Source organism: Dipteris shenzhenensis, chromosome 13, assembly GCF_047967505.1.
Source record: "Dipteris shenzhenensis isolate YYH24624 ecotype China chromosome 13, Dip_SZ_1.0, whole genome shotgun sequence".
In the NCBI taxonomy this organism is placed as follows: domain Eukaryota; kingdom Viridiplantae; phylum Streptophyta; class Polypodiopsida; order Gleicheniales; family Dipteridaceae; genus Dipteris; species Dipteris shenzhenensis.
In genome coordinates, this window is record NC_141608.1 from 13,533,822 (window position 1) to 13,553,787 (window position 19,966).

A 19,966-nucleotide genomic window follows, 5' to 3' on the forward strand; every position below is an offset into this window, starting at 1 on the left:
AAACTCCCATTGCTGATTAAACTCCCCTTGCATTCACAGGCTAAAAAACCATAATTTCATGCAGGGCATTAGCTCTCTTGCTTAGGTGGATTGAGAAGCTCTCCATCTTCATTCTGATGTTTGCTCATCTGTTGTTAGGTCAACCATGTCCCCATATTGATCCTGCATTGCATGGATTAGAATATGCATCGAGTTACTCCATCGATCTGGGTTGTAGCATGCATGGGAGCTATCCCACCAAAGAGGGAGATGGATAGAATGCTATTGCAAGCATTCTATCCCCACTTTTCTATGTGTAGATGTAGGAACATATTAGGAAATAGATTCCCTTCTCAGCAATTATATATTGCTTGTATTCTTCGTTGTTTATCAATGCAATATTGTATGTACATCATTTTGTTCAAGCTTCATGGGGATTATCATTGGTATCAGAGGTCGTTGGTAATCCGCACCTCTCTGAGCTACTATGGCAACTGTTACGTCATTCTCATTAACTGCTACTTCATCTTCATCGTCTTCCTCATCCACCCTTCGTCTAGTGCCAGTCTTTGATGACATAGGGTTTGAAGCGTAGAAGCAAATGATGGTCCTACATTTGAAGGGTGAAAGATACCATGCGATAGTGATGGGTATAGAGAAGAAGCCCAATGACCAAGCCATGGCCAAGACATGGCAGATGAAAGAAGACAAGGCTTTGGTAGCCATTGGCCTTAGCCTTAAGAAAGAGAATCATTGAGGCACCTTGTGAAACGAGCTCGAGACTGTGGGACTAGCTCATTCAACATTATGAGAAGAAATCAAAAGTGGAGGTATTGCACATCTTCCATAAGCTACAGTATACAGAAGGTAAAGAGGAACATATAGCACGAAGCCAAGCCACGTCTTGTGGCTTCAAGTACAAAAAATAAGAGGAGTGTATATACAAGAGAGGCACAAAGCCAAGCTAATGGCTTCAAGTATAAAAAAGAGTAGCTAGCACTACTTCTATGACTAATCTAAGTTCTCCGTGTCCTCACTCCCTTCTTTGCTCCCTTCTTCCTCATCTTCTTTCTCTTGATCAGCCCTAGGGCCTTGTAAACGAGGGACAACATGTATCAATGTATAAAAAATCAAATCTTTATTTACAATATTGACATTATTTAATTACTTTCCAATAGCCCAGATATACTACTCCTTAGTAATTAACCCGTCATCATAGAAGTGCCTTCATGTATCCCCTCTACGATGGTGGCAGTGGTAGGTTGTCTCGATAGGAGTAGGGTACCTGCCTACGATATCAAGCTACAAGATGACACAATTTGCAGAGGGGTTAGTACAAAGAAGCAATCTCCTAATAAACCATATAAACACAATATAATTTGAGATCGATACTTATAAATTGGGCCACCCATGATTCAACACCCCCTGCTCCAAAATGCATGTTTTCATATTGTTCCATTTGGATCCTTTGTCCCTCCACGTGCTGCAGACTAGGGTTCGCCTTCGTTGCCTTCATTGCTTTCTTCCACTCATGCTTGTGAGCGGTGTGGGGCTAGCCCCTTAGTGGTTGACCTCCCTCTCTCTTGCCAATCTCGGCTAGTGCCTGTTGTCTCTTAAGCGAAGATCTTTTATTGGTAAGTATCATAACAATGTTTGACTTTGCCCATTTACTTATGAATTGAACATTGGGGGGATTGGGATACCTAGAGCAAACAACAGCGATTGTCTCATCATCCAACTTTTTTGGCTACTCTTTGTAGTGAATAAAGCAATCTTTGTAGTTGTTAGCACAATTACAGAGCACATGAAGGCCATGATGTCCTTCCCGTGTGCATCCATAAGGATGCCTCTTGTCTGAGTGATGTCATAGAAGATCATACCATCACCTTATGGCACATCTGCATCATCTGAATCATCCTCGCTCCCACCATTATCCCCCCCCAAAGCATTGTGCTATGCATCCCCCACCACTCTCCCTACTACTACACTTGTTGCCCTATTGTGTCGAGCTAGTACACTGGCTACTTGTAGCTGGAGAAGTGACTCTCGACTGCACAAGAGTACGTTGGCCAGCCGTAGTTGGAGAGGCGATTCTCGACTGCATTAGAGTATGCTCGTAGGGCTTAATGAGGCAAAAGGGCCTCCTGACCGCATGGGGGGAGAAGGGGATCGGCTTTGTAGCCTATTGGGCTATCTCGACTCCACTGGGGTAATCTCAGTTGGTATGGAATTGGGGTGGTTTGGAGTCTATACTTTCGATTCCTGGGAGGTGTTTAGAGTACCTGCCATCATGTATGTGTATAACTCCCCAGGAGTGGGAGGGTGCCCCAAAATGTTATATAACTCCCAAAAGATGGCATCCCGAAGATCAAGTGAGGTTGAAGAGCTTCCTGTCCACATGATAAACTAAAGAAAAGAAAAGAAGAATATTACCATCGAGCATGCCCTCTTTCCATCATGCAAAATTAAAAAAATAAAGTGACAGCTTGACATTGAGCAAGCATTTATAGACTCCTGCATTCTTTGAATTAGAGTGACAAAAGTCTATATATGCTTGCTCAATGTCAGGCTATTGAAGCTTCACATGGGGAAAAAGAGAGAAGGAAAGAGATGAGAAAGGAGAGGTAAAGAGAGGGGAAAAGAGAAGGAAAGAGAGGAGAAAAGAGAGGAAAAGAGAGGTAAAAAGAGAGGAGAAAAAAGAGAGAAAAAGAGAGGATAAAAGAGATTTAAAGGAGAAAAGGGAGAAAAAGAGAGGAAAAGAGAGGATAAAAGAGCGAAAAAGTGAGGATAAAAGAGAGAAGGAAAACGAGAGAAAAACTGAGGATAAAAGAGAGAAGGAAAAAGAGCGAAAAAGTGAGGATAAGAGAGAGAAAAAGAAAGAAGGAAAGAGAGGAGAAAAGAGAGAAAAAGAGAGGAGAAAAGAGAGAGAAAAAGAGAGGAGATAAGAGAGAACAAGAGAGGAGAAAAGAGAGGAAAAGAGAGGATAAAAGAGAGAAAAACTGAGAGAAAAAGAGAGAAGGAAAGAGATGAGAAAAGAGAGGAAAAGAGAGGAGAAAAAAGAGAGAAAAAGAGAGGAGATAAGAGAGAAAAAGAGAGGAGAAAAGAGAGGAAAAGAGATGAAAAGAGAGGATAAAAGAGAGAAGGAAAAAGGAGAAAAACTGAGGATAAAAGAGGGAAAAAGAGAGAAGGAAAGAGAGGAAAATAGAGGAAAAGAAAGGAGAAAAAAGAGAGGAGATAAGAGAGAAAAAGAGAGGAGAAAAGAGAAGGAAAGAGAGGAGAAAAGAGAGGAAAAGAGATGAGAAAAAAGAAAGAAAAAGAGAGAAAAAGAGAGGAGAAAAGAGACAAAAAGAGACGAAAAGAGAGGATAAAAGAGAAGGAAAAAGAGAGAAAAAGTGAGGATAAAAGAGAGAAAAAGAGAGAAGGAAAGAGAGGAGAAAAGAGAAGGAAATAGAGGAAAAGAGAGGAGAAAAAAGAGAGAAGATAAGAGAGAAAAAGAGAGGAGAAAAGAGAAGGAAAGAGAGGAGAAAAGAGAGGAAAAGAGATGAGAAAAAAGAGAGAAAAAGAGAGGAGATAAGAGAGGAAAAGAGACAAAAAGAGAGGAGAAAAAAGAGAGAAAAAGAGAGGAGATAAGACAAAAAAAGAGAGGAGAAAAGAGAGGAAAAGAGCAGAAAATAGAGGATAAAAGAGAGAAGGAAAAAGAGAGAAAAAGTGAGGATAAAAGAGAGAAAAAGAGAAAAGGAAAGAGAGGAAAAAAGAAAGGAAAATAGAGGAAAAGAGGGGAGAAAAAAGAGAGGGGATAAGAAAGAAAAAGAGAGGAGAAAAGTGAAGGAAAGAGAGGAGAAAAGAAAGGAAAAGAGATGAGAAAAAAGAGAGAAAAAGAAAGGAGATAAGAGAGAAAAAGAGGAGAAAAGAGAGGAGGAGAGAGAAGGAAAAAGAGAGAAAAAGTGAGGAAAAAAGAGAAGGAAAGAGAGGTGAAAATAGGGAAAAGGAGAGGGGAAAAGAGAGGAACAAAGAGGAGAAAAAAGAGAGAAAAAGAATGCTCCATCATGCATGCCCTCTTTCTTTATCCCGCCCTCATGCTTCAGTCCAATTTTTCTCTTTCTTGGACCTGCCCTTATGCAATCACTTATTTCCATCATTCATGCAATCCCTTATTTTCTCACGAATGCTCAAGGTAAAGAGAAGGGGAAGGGGAAGGGAAAGAGAAGGAAAAGGAAGGGAAAGGGGAAGGGGAAAGGGGAAAGAGGAAGGGGAAGGAGAAAGGGAAGAACACACAAGAAACCATAAGAAAACTATCGTAGCGCGTCTATAGACGTGTCTAACAGTGCATCTATAGGCACGACTGCCTATTTTTCCAAAAATTAGATGTGATGTTAGATGCGCTGTTAGATGCATCTATAGACGCATTTCAATAGATACTTTTTTTAAAGAAGCTGAAAAGGACATGTGCCTGACCCCAATAAGAACAACACTAGTACCAAAAACATCCCTCCCCTGCATATGACAAAGGATGAATCCAAAGAGAGCAACTTCCAAAGAAGACCAACCACCAAGAGACTTACCTTGGATAGAGGTATGGAAGCTTCAAAGCTACTTCTCTTTCTCCTCTTCCTTGTTCATCCTCTTCTCTTGTATGCTTGGGGATAACTATGTAAGCCTGGAGATGAGTGTGGGTGTGGAAGCTTAGAGATGACTGTGTAAGCTTGGAGATGAGTGTAAATGCCTGGAGCTGTGTCTATTATTCCCTTTCCTTTCTGTCCATCCAAAAATGGTTGCAATATAGAATAGCAAATGTCAGGATCATTCTCAATAGATAAGCATGCTCTCCCAGAATGCACGCATGCTTTTTGCATAGAACCAGTCCCAGCACCTAAGTCCACCACATGTCCAGAAATTGGACACAACAACTCCAAGAAGTACAACATCATGCATGGAGCCTTCTCCAATGCACCTCTCCATGGAATACTTTATAGTCTACTCACTTGTTGGTAAATAACGATGAAACAAACTACTTCCAAAAGCAATGCCCAATTTGGTACCAACCATGGAAGCATTTTCAGGATTACAAACACAAGACATACCAGCCCGATGAAGAAGGCATAAAACCACAACATCCACCTAAAGACAAGAAAAGAATTAAACTTATGCTTAGTACAAGCCATTTCATTATACAAGAGCATAAATTCTTTCAACAGGTCATTGTAAGACAATTGTCTAACCTTATGATCAATACCACCAACTTTGATTGTACAATATGCATCCAAGTATTGCATGTACTTTCGACATGCAAACTCCAATCTACTGATCTTAGCATAACGCTCAACCAAATGGAGAACATGAGGGGCACACATAACTAGGATCTAGCTAGAATCTGAAACAACTATGGCTGCTACTAGCAAGGAGTAGCGCACATGGTCCTCTATTAATAAATTCCAAGATGGAGATGTGGAATCCTCTACTCCAAGAGCTTCTAGCTGTGTAGGCAGATCAAGAATGACAAAATCTGCAGCCCAAGAAACACTCTTACCATTTCTTGTTTTTCTTTCACCTCCAAGACCCACAAAGTATTCCTTCATGTCTATATAGGCTTGTGTGAAGTTTGAGATAGACAATTGCTTCCCAAACTTGACATAATCATAGCACCAAACCTTGCAATGTGAAGCATCACATGTGCCACTCCGATTCAAAGTTAGAGAGGCCAATGGAATGTACAAAAAGCGGATAGACCTATCTTTCCATTTACATCCTTTCAAAATGGGTGTAGACTGTAGTACCTGCACATCTGTATCCGCACCACATATGTAAAGACACAAAGTGATAACAACATATTTTACACAAACAAATAACAGCTTGAAAAAAGACCAAGAGGGCTTACCATTATTAGTACCAAGATTTTTTGGTGGCCTACCAACTTTTTTTAGTTCCATACTTGAATCCTTGTCCTTTTTAGTCATCTTCTCAAGTGTTTTTCGAACCTCAATGACTGCATCATCCTCGTGGACTGAATTTGAGCTTGATGAATCCATCTCTCCCTTTTTATGCTGTGTGTATAGCTCTACCTCCTCCTCGATGCAACATCCTTTTTTCATATCGAGCCACCACGGGTAGTTCTTTCTCTCCCACTCAGAGAGCACTTGCTTCCCTTCTTTTTCTATCATGTTTGGAGAGTACATATAGAATTTTAAGTCCTGAATTTTTGTCCATACTTGACATATGGGCAATAATTTTTCAATCTTACCAACAGCTTTTAAGGATTGTAAGAATCTGCATACAATAAGAGTCTTAGTACAAAAGTGAAATACTTAAGGATGGATTTTTAATTGAAAAGGAAAAAACATATATTGCTTACCTAAATACCAATCGTCGAGATGCCCTCGTCATCTCCATTTGTCCTATTGCAGCTGTAGCAATAGTCATTGAATCCTTTTAATCTTCATAAAGTTCAAGTCTGTTCATTGCTTGTATCTCCCCAAAATACTCTCTCAACGCAGGATCTTAAGCTAGCTTGTTGACTAGCAACCAAGACCTGAGAGAGTAACCTCTCAGATTCACAAAGCAATGGATCCGTCCATGCCTCTTTCACCATCCACTTTATGAATTCTCTATCAGCTTTTGGCATCCCATAACTTGTTCTCAAATTTGAATCTGACCCTAAGATTCTGAGGGTTGCTAGTTATGTCTCCTTGGAGACCTTTGCAATGGAGATGTTATACAAATTTTCCAATGTGACAATGGAGGATTTATCATCAAATGGGAGGCTCCACAAGATATTAAACCAATCTTCACCATTTGTTGGTTTGACAATAGACAGAATCTACATATAAACAATACATGCAATCGTCACACTCAAGTGTATTTTCTGATCATCCAATACATGCGTATCCCATACCTTGATCATTTTCTAAACAAAGATCATATTTACATCCTTTTCTAACGTTCTTTCTCAATCTCCAAAAACATTTGAACACTTTAAAAAATCAACTTTATGTTAATAATCATTAAATTAACCATACCTTGATCATTTTTTATTGTACTTGAGATTCACATCCTTTCGAATACTTTTAAGTGCTTTCTCCATATCAGCAACACTCAAATTTGGCTGAAGTTCCTTTAGCTTTGCCTCATAATCTTGCTTGTATAGTGGCTAAAATATATTCCAAAGAAATGAATGAGTACAATGAAGTAGTTAGTTCTAATTCAAAAGACATCCATGACAAATGGTATGAAACTTACTGCAAATACCATTCTCCCTAGCATCAGAGATGTCAAAGGATACCAAGTGCTTGATCCTTTACTGCATTCATTTGCCCTATGCTTTTCAAGTGTCTTTTTTTCTTCCTCAGAAAAAAGTGATAAGTACTCATTCTCATCACACGAACACATTGTCTTCATGTTGTACAAATAATCCTTGAGATTTGTTTTAATAATAGCTGTTTCATTAAGGCTGAAAAATAAAAAATATATAGCTTCAAACATATTAAGATTTGTTCACAAAACCCTTAAAAGCTAAAAAAAAAGTAACACATAAAAAGTAATACATATGAGCAAGAACTCGCACTTACAGATTGAACCTTTGAAGAGTAGCTATCAGCTTCATTTCTGTTTCTTTCTCTGGAGTAATAAAACTTGCTAAAACTCGAATATGCCATGCCTTTGATGTCTTGGATTTCTCTTTGATTAGAGACATCCATGCAACACTCCAGTGATTCCCCTCCCACACAAAAAACATCTTTCGAGACAAAAATGGCCAATCAGCATCATCAACAATCTGTGCCTCAAATTCTGCATTTACATCCCCCCAACAAGAATCCCATGATTGTTCAATTTCATTTGTCACCTCTTGTGAAACACCATCCGGAAGTGTTGTAAATAAAATAAACATTCCTTTCTATTGAATATATTTTTCTGCCTCTAGAGCTTGCTTTAGGCTATCCATATTAGTTCGTAGGCCTCTCACTCTTGTGTTTAGAACACAACGACATAATGGGATCAAGGGAGCAATCTTTCCAGGATTGATTGCAAGAGATTCAATAACATCCTTCCCCTGACCAATATCAAGTGCAGTAGGAAACTCTTGCTCAAACTCCTCATCCAGTTGTTTATCCTCTTTCTTTCTCTTCTTAGAAGATTCCTCCACAATTATAGTAGTGTCTTCAAAGTCTTCCATCTCCTTATTTTCTTCAACTCCAATTTCAACCTCTTTTTGAAACTCTAAATTAGGTGTAGATTCCACTCGCAAACTTCTCTTGCTACTTGTCCTTCCACCTCTCCTACCTCCTCGTTCTCCTCTTCCACCTCTCCCCCTTCTCTCAGAAGTTCTTATTTTTACCATCTTGCCAATGTGACATAAATGCATTTAAAAAAAGAAGTCATCACATGGCATAGAATAGACTTACAAGGTCAATTAAGTCCCAGTGTTACTTCAATAGCATACAAAGAAAGCCCAAGAGGCTTCAAAATAGAAAATACCTGAAGCTTGATCGTGATGCTGCTAATTGAAGCTGCACTTGACGAGATGATGGCGTTTGAAGAGACTAGTTCTGTAGATCCAAAGGTTGATGAGGGGCTACGCTACAAGAATTCAAAGAGAGTACAAGAACACAGAGGAAAAGATTAGTAGTTACGTTGCCTTTTAAGAAAGAGATGAAGCACCTGTGACTTGTAAAAATGGTGGGGCGTGTGGCTCAAAACCCGAGGGGGAGGGCTTGGAAGCCTTGGATGCAGGAGTGAATGAGGTAGTTGAGGCCAGAGGCGACTAGTGAACGTAATGGAAGCTATGAGTCCAAGGAGCAAGAGCCTCAAACGCCAAGCGAAACCAACACTTCTGTAGCAAGAGTTTGTAGGATTGGGTAGCTGCACAACAATAGCAATGGGAGGTACAAGGAGTCTACAGACTCCGAGGTTTGCAACGTGGTCAGTGGGCTGCGAGGAGCAGGGGTAGAGGGCCTGCTCTTGAATCAACGAATCATCTGAGACTCAATCTGCCCAATCCTCTACCGGAAAGCACAGTGAGAGGGAGAGTGGGGGGGAGAGCGGGGAGAGCGGGGAGAGCGGGGGAGGGAAGCGAGGAGAGCAGGGGAGGAGAGCAGGGGAGAGCGGGGAGAGCGAAAGCGGGGAGAATGGGGAGAGCGAGGAGGGAGAGCGGGGAAAGTGGGAGCAGGGAGAGCGGGGGAGGGAGAGCGGGGAGAGCAAGGAGGGAGAGTGGGGAGAGCAGGGAGAGTGGGGGAGGGAGAGTGGGGAGAGCGGGGAGAGCAGGGAGGGAGAGCGGGGAGAGTAGGGAAAAATGGGGAGAGTGGGGGAGGGAGAGCAAGGAGAGCGAGGGAGAGCGGGGAGAGCAGGGAGAGCAAGGAGAGTAGGGAGAGCGGGGAGAGCAGGGGAGAGCAGGGAGAGCAGGGAGAGCGAGGAGAGCGGGGAGAGCAGGGAGAGCAGGGAGAGCGTGGAGAGCCTTAAAAAAAGGGCCTTAAAAAATTTTCTTAAGGGCCTTTAAAAAAAAGGCCAAAAGACCCCTTTCATCGACGAAAGGGGTCTTTTGGCCTTTCATTTTCTAAAATTGGACAAGGAGGAAAATGGCCTTTAAAAAAATTTTCTTAAGGGCCCCTTGAAAAAATTTGAAAATGAAAGGGCAAAAGACACCTTTCATCGATGAAAGGGGTCTTTTGGCCTTTCATTTTCTTAAGGGCCTTTAAAAAAAAGGCCAAAAGACCCCTTTTGTCAACGAAAGGGGTCTTTTAGCCTTTTATTTTCTTAAGGGCTTAAGAAAATTAAAGGCCCCTCCCTCCAATTTTCTTAAGCCCTTAAGAAAATGAAAGGCCAAAAGACCCCTTTCGTCGACGAAAGGGGTCTTTTGGCCTTTTATTTTCTTTAGCCCTTTTGGCCTTTTATTTTCATAAGGGCGCCTTTTATTTTCTTAAGCCCTCAAGAAAATGAAAGGCCCTTAACAAAATGAAAGGCCAAAAGACCCCTTTTGTCGATGCAAGGGGTCTTTTGGCCTTTCATTTTCTTAAGGGCTTAAGGGCTCTCATGAAAATGAATGGCCCTTAAGCCCTTAAGAAAATTAAAGGCCAATAGACCCCTTTCATCGACGAAAGAGGTCTATTGGCCTTTAATTTTCTTAAGTGCTCTCATTAAATTAAAGTTCACATTGATATTTATAGAAATAATCATCCCTCTTCCATGATAAAGAACACCTTTTCTGGCAAGGGACCACCACATGGCCTCAATTGACCCAAGTACTAAACGTTGGCACTCGTTTTTATTATTTCAAATCATTATAATCAATGCATTTATTTTATTCACCATGACGGGATGACATACTGGCTATAGAAATGCTACCAAACTATGATGTTAATAGGAACCATGACTTATAATGATTATTATATGAATTTGATTGCTAATGAGTGATCATTTAATCAAACATCATTACTGTGTGAGGTTGATACTTTTTCATAATTGTGAGGTTTATAATTTTACTGTGTGAGGTAGACATACAATTAAATATCTTTTTGATTAATTTTCAATTAATGATAGAGGCCAATAGACCCCTTTTGGAGAAAATAATTTTTATTTTTTGTTAATGGAAGATAGATGCAATTAGACCCCTTTTGGAGAAAATAATTAAATATAGAGGCCAATAGACCCCTTTCGTCAATGAAAGGGGTCTATTAGCCTCTATATTTAATTGATGGTTCATGAAAGATAGAGGCCCATAGACCCCTTTTGTCGATGAAAGGGGTCTATTGGCCTCTACCTTTCATTAATAAATGATGAAAAATAGAGTCCAATAGACCCCTTTCATTGACAAAATAGTCTTTTGATGAAAGGGGTCTATGGGCCTCTATCTTTCATAAATAATTGATGAAAGATAGAGTCCAATAGACCCCTTTCATTGATGAAACAGTCTTTTGGCATATTTTTAACATCATAATTTATATTAAAAAGGTTAGAGATGTGCTGACCAACCATTTCTTGTTCACCACAATTATAATTTATATCTATCTATCAACTTTAAAATACTTATATCAAATTGTCGGAATGAATATGTAGCAATAATGCAAAGTCATTACTAATGAGAATGGCTTGCAATAACTCCCATACATGTCAAAGAAAGGCTGGGGATTAAAAGGTCTAAGAGTCCATGGTATTATAGTATTGTTGTTAACAAATGATGGCTAAAATTTACATCATGGTTCAGTACTATTGTCACACTTGTGCCGACTTTCACTAGACCAATCTTACAAAGTTGTGAGTATAAACAATGGGCAGTGTGTGCAAAGCATTTGTGAGTAACTTTTCTTGCGGCAGACTCTTGTTTTAAATGAGTTCTTGAAATGAACACTCTGCTCTTGATCTCACCCTTTGGAATTCATCTCATTGAGTTGCACAGCTCAACCATTCCGTTCTTATGGAATCTGTCACAATTCAGAATGAGGATAGATCTTTGCATATGTTTGTTTGCACTTCCATAGGTAGAGGAGTGTTGTCAGAGATGGTGCTTGCTAGCCATTTTCGATTCACACTTGGATCCATATCTGTCCATCAGCACTTTGGTGATAATGGGTCTAATTTGACAATGGAGCTGCAATACGAAGTCCATGACGATGGATACAAAATGTTTCACCTTGATGCACAGTTTGGTGATATTTTCACTGTGAAGGGAGAAAGATTCAAGCTTGATGACAATGAAATTCAAAAGACTCAAGTGCACGAAAACAAAACAGATTTCTACTCTATTTGCAACAAAAATGATGAGGCAAGGAAACATGATTCAGCTAGCAACATTGAGAATGACAAGCAACATAGTGTCTTTGAGATTATTATGCAACTACCTATAAAGAACAGATTGCATGAGATTCAATGAAACATCACACAAAAGGTACGGAGTCAAAATTTGATGGTCATATTTGGAGTGATCCTATTACAACAAATATAGTATTTCTTGGTGTGGTTCATAGAAAGGAATGTGGAGGTTACCTCCATTGTATAAATGCAACTTGTGGCTATAAAAAAAGAATTGGGATAGAGAATGAGACACAATGGGATGGGAGATTGATTAGAGTGGCCCCAGCAAATGTGTCAATTGAATCATATGGCTCCTTATCATGTATACATTGTGGTCGTCCACCAATTTGCTTGGAGAAATGTTACTGTGAAATGTTACTCTACATGCCAGAATGTAGAGATGGTGTGAATCTTACTCGTGCAGTCATACACCATGGCCATCATAATAATCCCGTTGGAGATGGTTTGACTAGAAGAACAAAGGATGCCATTAAAACCAAAGTTTTTGAAATGGTGAGGGCTGGTGGTGCTGTATGCCCTAAAGGGATACAAAATATAATTGTCCAAGACATTATTCTGGGAAATTTATTGTCTAAAAAAGTGCAAGATGGGATTAAGATGTCGGATGTTGAGCTACAAGATTTGCTAAAACAATGTGAACCTTTGCTCGACAAAAGAAGGTAATTACCATAATATTTGTTATTGCATTGGTTTATTAAATTATGTTATTGATAATGAATATTGACCTCATATTGACCAACTTTATGTTTGTGTATAGATTATCAAGATGGATCGAGGAGGGTCGACGTGACTCTCGACCTGTGTTAGATGGGCTAGATGGAATTTTATACTTGAAAAGACATTATAGATATAATTATTTCCAAAGTGTAGTGTTTCCTGGACCATTGTAACATAGTTCATTCAGCAGGTGTCATGTATTTAAAATGTCTACCCAAGGTTCTAGTTCAAGGGTTGATTTGGTAAATAAAATGAGACTTGGAGGAGAATTGGGTCATTGTTGGTGTTGTTTGACTTTGTGAAGCGAATGAAATATTGGACTACCATGGCTTGCCATGTGTATAATCCTTTTATCCAAGAGTTGCAAACAATTGCAACTTGTGACTTCAAGGTGGAAGATACTGACGCACAAATTCTATTTTGGGATACTCTCAACAAAGTAATGGTTTCAAAAGCGTTTGACAATGCTGAATTCAAAGGGTTCATGGCAGATGAGGCCCAAACCAACTGGAGAGCTGTATGTGCCACTTTCAATGGTGGCCCTGATAATATAATGGAAGGGAAAGAGTGTTCTTGCCTTTTCCATTGGGAGCAAAGTCTTCATTCCCATGCAAAGGCATGTATAAAAGTTGGCAGCCAAGAGGAATTTAAAATCCGATGTAGACGTTGGAAGGATGCCTCTACAGAGCAAGCTGTAGAAGTCAAAATGAGAAGCCTAAGGGCATGGTGGAATGCAGGCCATGCAAGTGATTCAGACTTGCCACGGCTTGAAACTTGGTTTGCATGGTGGCATGCTAGGATTTCCCATTGGGGCCACTACATTATAGAGGTTGGTTTTGTATTTCTCTTGAATTTTTTTTGAATCATGTTTATAATGTAATTTTGCCATTACAATATCTCTGCAATGCTTGGTTTGCAGAGTATGTTAGATAACGAGAAGTACTTGATACCTCAAACAAATCTAGTAGAGTCTACTCATGGTAGTTGGAGGGCTGGATTGTGAACCATGTCAAATATGTTGGTCTCTACAATGCCTCTATCAGTGACCTCTCAAATGCAGTTTTACAAAGCTTTAGATACACATCTTTTTTGAAGGGCGAGTTTATCCAAAGTGGGCTGAGTCTAGAGACCTTAAAAAAAAGATTTGTCCAATCTCGGATTGACATTAGTGCCAAAACAGTTGTTGATCTAACAAGTAATGTTGCAAAGGAAATGGGTGTTGTATCTGAAGTATGTTTTAATGATGGAGATGACAAGACTGTGCTAAGGAAAAGGCCAAAGTCAATGCCTTCAAATATATGTGAGGATGATAGTCACCGCCCTGAGTACAGCTATGCAAATAAGAAAAGATACTCCATGTCTCCAAAATCTAGTACTAAATTTGCAACAGAGAGTTTTGAGGACGATGATTCCAAGAGTGTACAAGAATATGAAGTGCATGGTGCAAATTGGGCATTATGAAGAGTTCTTGGAACAAGCCAAGTCCATTGCTAGGCTTGGATTGGACAAGGAGGAAAATGTAACAAGCTTGTCAATATAAAGGATCGTGAAAATCGATGTGGAGTTGTTGCACCATCATTCTTTGGGAGGATTCAAACACCAATTGAAGTGCACTCCCAAATGATTTGGTTTTGTGGAAATGATGTAACCCACACGTGGAAGCCATCAACTAGCATTATAGGTATGCCAGGACCATCACCAGGAAGGTGGAAGGTTCAATCAGGCACATCCTTGACAAGTGTAGGGATTGCCAGGTTGACAAGCTTGGGGTTTGTCATATTAGGAGTGTCAACTCCGATGGTGGGTGCAAGTTGTGCTTCACCAATTCAAGCCCATGATGAAACAATAGTATTGCATGAAGATCGACCTCGGCGTCGAGATGGCAAAGCAATCAGATGGCGTTAACAAAATCTCCAAAGAAATGGAAGATAGAATTCAGAGGTCATTGGTCATGAAATGCATTGTTAAGGATGCAACAGTCATGAAGGCCATAGAGCATGCTGAGTTCATTGTTTCTACAAAAGGATCAATGCAAAAAGGTATTGAATACAAGGTTGACATTTCTCCATTTTCTTCTTGCAATTGTGAAGACTTCACTGGACGATCATGCAAATCGGATGCCTATATTCCATGCAAACATATTTATTACATCTTCCTTTCATACCTTAGATTAGATAGCAGAAATAATATGTTTGTTCACCAAGCCACCTTGGGTAAAAAAGAGATATTCCAGGCATTGTCCCGCATGCCTTGAGGTTTAGTTTTTGGAGACTATACTTTCATGATGGTCAACAGAAAGTGGAAGGGCTATTATAATAATCCTTTTTCCATGAGGATTTTGAACCACAAAAATGGTATTTTTTTGAGGACTGAACCTTCATGGTGTTGAATACAAAATGAAAAGATATCTATAATAATCCTTTTTTCCATGAAGATTTTGAACCACAAGAATAATGTTTTTGGAGCCTTTTGCATTTCTCCTTGTGTAAAATTTTGGTTTGTTTCTCTACTTATTGATAATTGTGGTAGGACACTTTGTAGAAAACTTATTTGAAATAACTCAACACATCTAGTAGCCAAATACCAAACTATGAGTAAAATATTGACTTAAAATTTGGCTATATTTGTTACATTTACTTTTGTACCTTAGATTGGATATAAGAAATCCTTTTTTCCATGAGTAATTTGATAATTGTGGTAGGACATTTTGAAGGATGATTTTACATCACAAAAGTTTGAACATGTCTTCTATGTGATAAAATTATGTCTTCATTTTCATTTGCATAGGTTGAAAACTTATTTGAAATAATATGAACATGTATTGGAATATACAAAAAATAACAGAATAGAAAATATTGTGAGTATATTTGACTTAAAATTGGGCTATGTTATTTACATATTACTTATATGGATAGAAAAGATAATATTTTTGGTCACCAAGCTAACTTGAGTACAAAAGAGATCTTCACAGCATTATCTTGCATGCCTCAAGGCCTAGTTTTTGCAAATTGCACATCTTCATGATGTTGAACAAAATTTGAAAGGACTATTATAATAATACTTTTTGCGATGGAGATTTTGAACCACCAAAATAATGTTTTGGAGTCTTTTTCAATACTCCTTATGGAAACTTTGGGCTATTTCTATACTTGATACTTGATAATTGTGATAATTGTGATGGGACACCTTGTAGGATGATTTTACAATCACAAAACTTTGAACGTGTCTTTTACATGATAAATCGTATTTTCATTTGTAGTGATGTAGGTTGGAAACATATTAAAATTGTCAATATAGAATAATTAGAAAACTATGAGCTAGTGTAACAAAGATGCAAAATACTGGATTTTGCTAAGGTTGAACGTAATCTTTCTTTTTTTTGGTGGACTATACATCCCATTTAATCAAAAAAGGGGTCTAGCAACTTCAAGATTTGTTTTTTGGTTATTGGTTGTTGTGGTTTATTAGTTTACAAGGTTAACTACTTTTATTGAGCAATATGGACCCTTCATTTACAAAACGGTTTCATAATCATGGCCTCATTTCATGAACTTCAAGAGGTAGAAAACTTTTTTAGTCAGAAATGAGGATATCTATTTCATTTCTTAAGCAATATGACCACCTTATTCACAAAAGGGGTCCATACACTTGGATTGTTTTCATAAACTTTGACATAAAAAAACTACATTCTAATCCAATTTGCTCAAATGCTCAAATGGTTTTGCTCAAAAATTATAAATCCCCCTCCCACAAGGAGTAGTTGGGAGTGGAGGCTCCGTCGGCATATCTTCAACTACCCCAAGGCACGTGAGTCACTACTGAGACCCACCACATTTTTGGTGCCGCTGCCAGGGATAAATGGTATGCTTTTGCATTTACACTTGTCTCCCTTCGATATCTACCCATTGCACAAGTTTTTAAGCTTAACTTAGAACTTGTTAGTGGAGTTGTAGGAGAGAAGAGAGATGGAAAGAGAGAAAGAGAGAGAGAGAGAGGACGAAAATCTCTTTTTTCATGTAGGAATGTCATTTTTGAGCTTGGGAAACTTGTTTTAGTTACTATTTGGTGTTTCAAGTTGATAGGAATGTAATGAAGTTGATTGATAAGGTGTGTGTGTAGTCTAATCACCTCAAAAAACAACAAAACTATGGAATTTTGTCAAGTTTTGAAGTAGTTTCATGCTCTAGAGCTTGCCTTTTTCTGAGTTTTTGCATTTTTACTACACAAAAGTATTTGTTTTCAAGTTTTTTCTCATTGAGTAGGTAGATTAGGTAGTGTAGCACTGCCCCATCACAAAAGAACAGGAATAGAAACTACAAAATCTTCAAGAATCACCCAATCTCAGTCGGTGCAATTGTGGCTGATTATCTGTCGAGTCGGTGCTGTAGCATATTGCATCAACCAGATTCCCTGCCGACTAGTGCATTAGCCGTATCCTGCCAATCAAATGTCCTTGATCTGATGCCATAGCACTTCCCTAGTGACCTAACCTTTGACCACGGTCTATCCCACCACCCAAAGTTAATGCTTGTCAGAGTTACTTCCGCACCGATCTGACAGGTCGTTGAATGATGCTATAGTGGTTCCCTGCCGATCGTTGCTATTTTACTTTCCCGCCACTAGCACGGTGAACCTATCCCATGTCCATAGTCATAATTGTTCCCCTCCGCCCTCGCTGTGAAATCCTGCCGTCTGGTGTTGTCTGCATACTACACTGTCATCGCTATACTATCTTGCTGTGTCATTTTCCTATCGATTGGTGTCATACCATATCCCTATGCTCGTGGGGATAGTTCATCCTTCGGATCGCACCGATCACATGGCACCTATTTCTCCACCGATCATCGCCATACATCCATCGCACTACCTGGTGCCATTTCCTTATTCTGTTGATCATCACAGAAAGGTTATGCCACCGCCTACCACCAAAATGTATTACACCATAGCCCATCGATCGATGCTGTAGTGCTACCCCATCGATGGTGCTATACTTCTGGGGTAGCTAAGGAATTAATAAAAAATTCAAGAGCCTTAGTTTAGCTTAGGTGGTCCTAGCTAGAGGCACCCCACATGCACCTGAGGTTTGGAAAAATATTGCCAAAGGGTCCCATGCTAGAGGAAAGCGCTTTGAGCTATGCTCAACCCACCATTCATCCTAATTGGGGGTCCAGTAGCTCAATTCCAAGCCTCCACTCATTCATAGGACCTCGTCCAAAAACTTAATCTAGTTCAGACAGCACAAGAAGCCTTGAAGGAGTGATGCAAGATCCCACGGGTCCAAGGGCATCGGAAGCCCCCTTCACGAGTGTAGCCTCTCCCAACTCTCCTGCACCTTTGGTTGCATCTAGGCTTAGAGGTGCATTCTCTAATATGTTCAGCCACTTGGGAAGGACAGAGTTGGTAGACATGAAGAACCCATTTGCCGGCATGTCTGCAGGAAGGGAAGGCTAGCAACATATAGTTCTCGAGTCACAAACCGAGCCTGACACTACTTTCACCAATCCAAGTTCCTTCTCTTTGCCAGACACCCGTAGTGGGAGAACATGGATGATGAGGATCCATGGATGAGGGAACTCCATAGACAAGACCCAAGTCGAGGGGATGTTAGGAACTTCCAAGATGGAATGCCTTACGACCCTCTGATCACCCCAGCTCCACCAGCCTTTGTCAATTTCGTAGCGCCTTAGTTTCCACCTTACTACCTGCTGCATGGAACCAATGCTACCATGCCCTAGGACCCCCCACCTCTGGGGGTCTGTTTCTATGCATCTATACCGGTTGCACCAACAAACGCAGGCATGGGTACTTCTGTCTTGATGCCAACACTAGCAACTACATGGACCCCACCACCTGGGCAAGGCCTAAGGCCAGCCTTGCGACTCCTCAAGCCCATAGCCACACCACCCTTACTAGCTACTCAAACATTGTTGACTGATGAGGCTATGCATATTTTGGTAAACACCCTAGGAAGGGGAGCAACACCACCTCCACCCACACTAGTGTTCCCTACAGGGATGGCAAATCCCTCGAGGAGCTGTCCCATAGCCATTTTCAAGCTGATGAGCAAGTTCCTTGGGGAAGGAGACCCAGTCTCCCACATGGAAAGGTTCGAGCAAATTTGTGAAGCCTTTGGTGCACCAGGCGACTTTGAAATGGCCATCCATTCGGCCTTAGCCTAGATCGCAAGGCAAGTCAATGGTATAGAGCTCTCACCCCAGAGGAAACAATCAATTGGGAGACATTGAGAAAGGCTTTTATTGTGGGATTCACTCCTAGCGGCCATAAATGGAGCCCAATCAACCAGCTGTATGGGGTGAAGCAAAACAACAAAGAATCCCTTGGGGATTACATTGTGAGGATTAAGCACCTCAATGCCCGCTATGAAACCTAGGAGAGAATGAGCGATGACAAATGACTGTTGCCATGCTTCCTTATCTAGCAGACCCAAAGCAGACCCAAAGCTGCATGACCATCTCATGCTGATGAACCCCACCTCCTTTGATCTATGGAGCAAGGTGGCCATCCGTATATGTGACAACATGATGGACAAAGTGGATTTGGATAAGGTCTCGGCCCCCTCTGAAGTAGCCCCATCAGTTAGGTCCTCAAGTGTAGAGTCAAGTAATAAGGAAGTTAACGAACCTAAAAGCTTGGATGTGAGTGAGCTAGCCTCCACCTTGTTGGAGTAGCTAGGTTAGCAATGGAGAGTAGGAACCTCCAAAGAAGTGCCGAGCAACCCCCACTTTTTTCCACAATGAGACAATGTCTGGTGTGAGGTATGCAATGGCAACCACCCTTCCAATGAGTGCCCACACCTAGGGGCAAGGCCAACACTCTATTGTGCACACTGCCATAGGTGGGGAAACCATGATACCTCCTTATGTTGCTTTTCGAGGTCCCTTTCCCAACCCATGTATCAAATGCAAACCCCATTGGTCCTAACTGTCCCACCCAATCCCCAACTCTCGTAAGGTGGCCTTCAGCTCTAGCTAGTACAATGCTTAGCTTGATCTGCTGCCTCCACCCATACTGGGCCCATAACCCCTGCTACCACGCATTGCCCCCATCAATCAAGTGTTAAACGAAGAGTTGCCCAATGACTGGTGGGAGGAAACGGACCCAGCCGGACCTGGATCATGGACCTCATGATTATTACCCTTACAAGGAGGGAAGTGGAGCCTTGGCTCACTACATCCCATAGGAGGATCAACAAGTCCCCGTATTCTAGACTGCCCCCATAAATGTAAGGGTGAGAGATCTGAACTCAATGGCTTGGAGGCCCCCGCTCCAATGTTATACCTACCAAGGTCTCCATAGAGCAAGTGAATGCCCTTACCGAGGCACTTGAAACCCTCCGGTGTCCTATTTCAAATGTGAGGGTCCACACTTCTTGAAGGATTGTACATACAAGGATCATATGCCCATTGCCCCGACCACAACCAACCCCACTCCCTCATGTGCAAGATGCGGC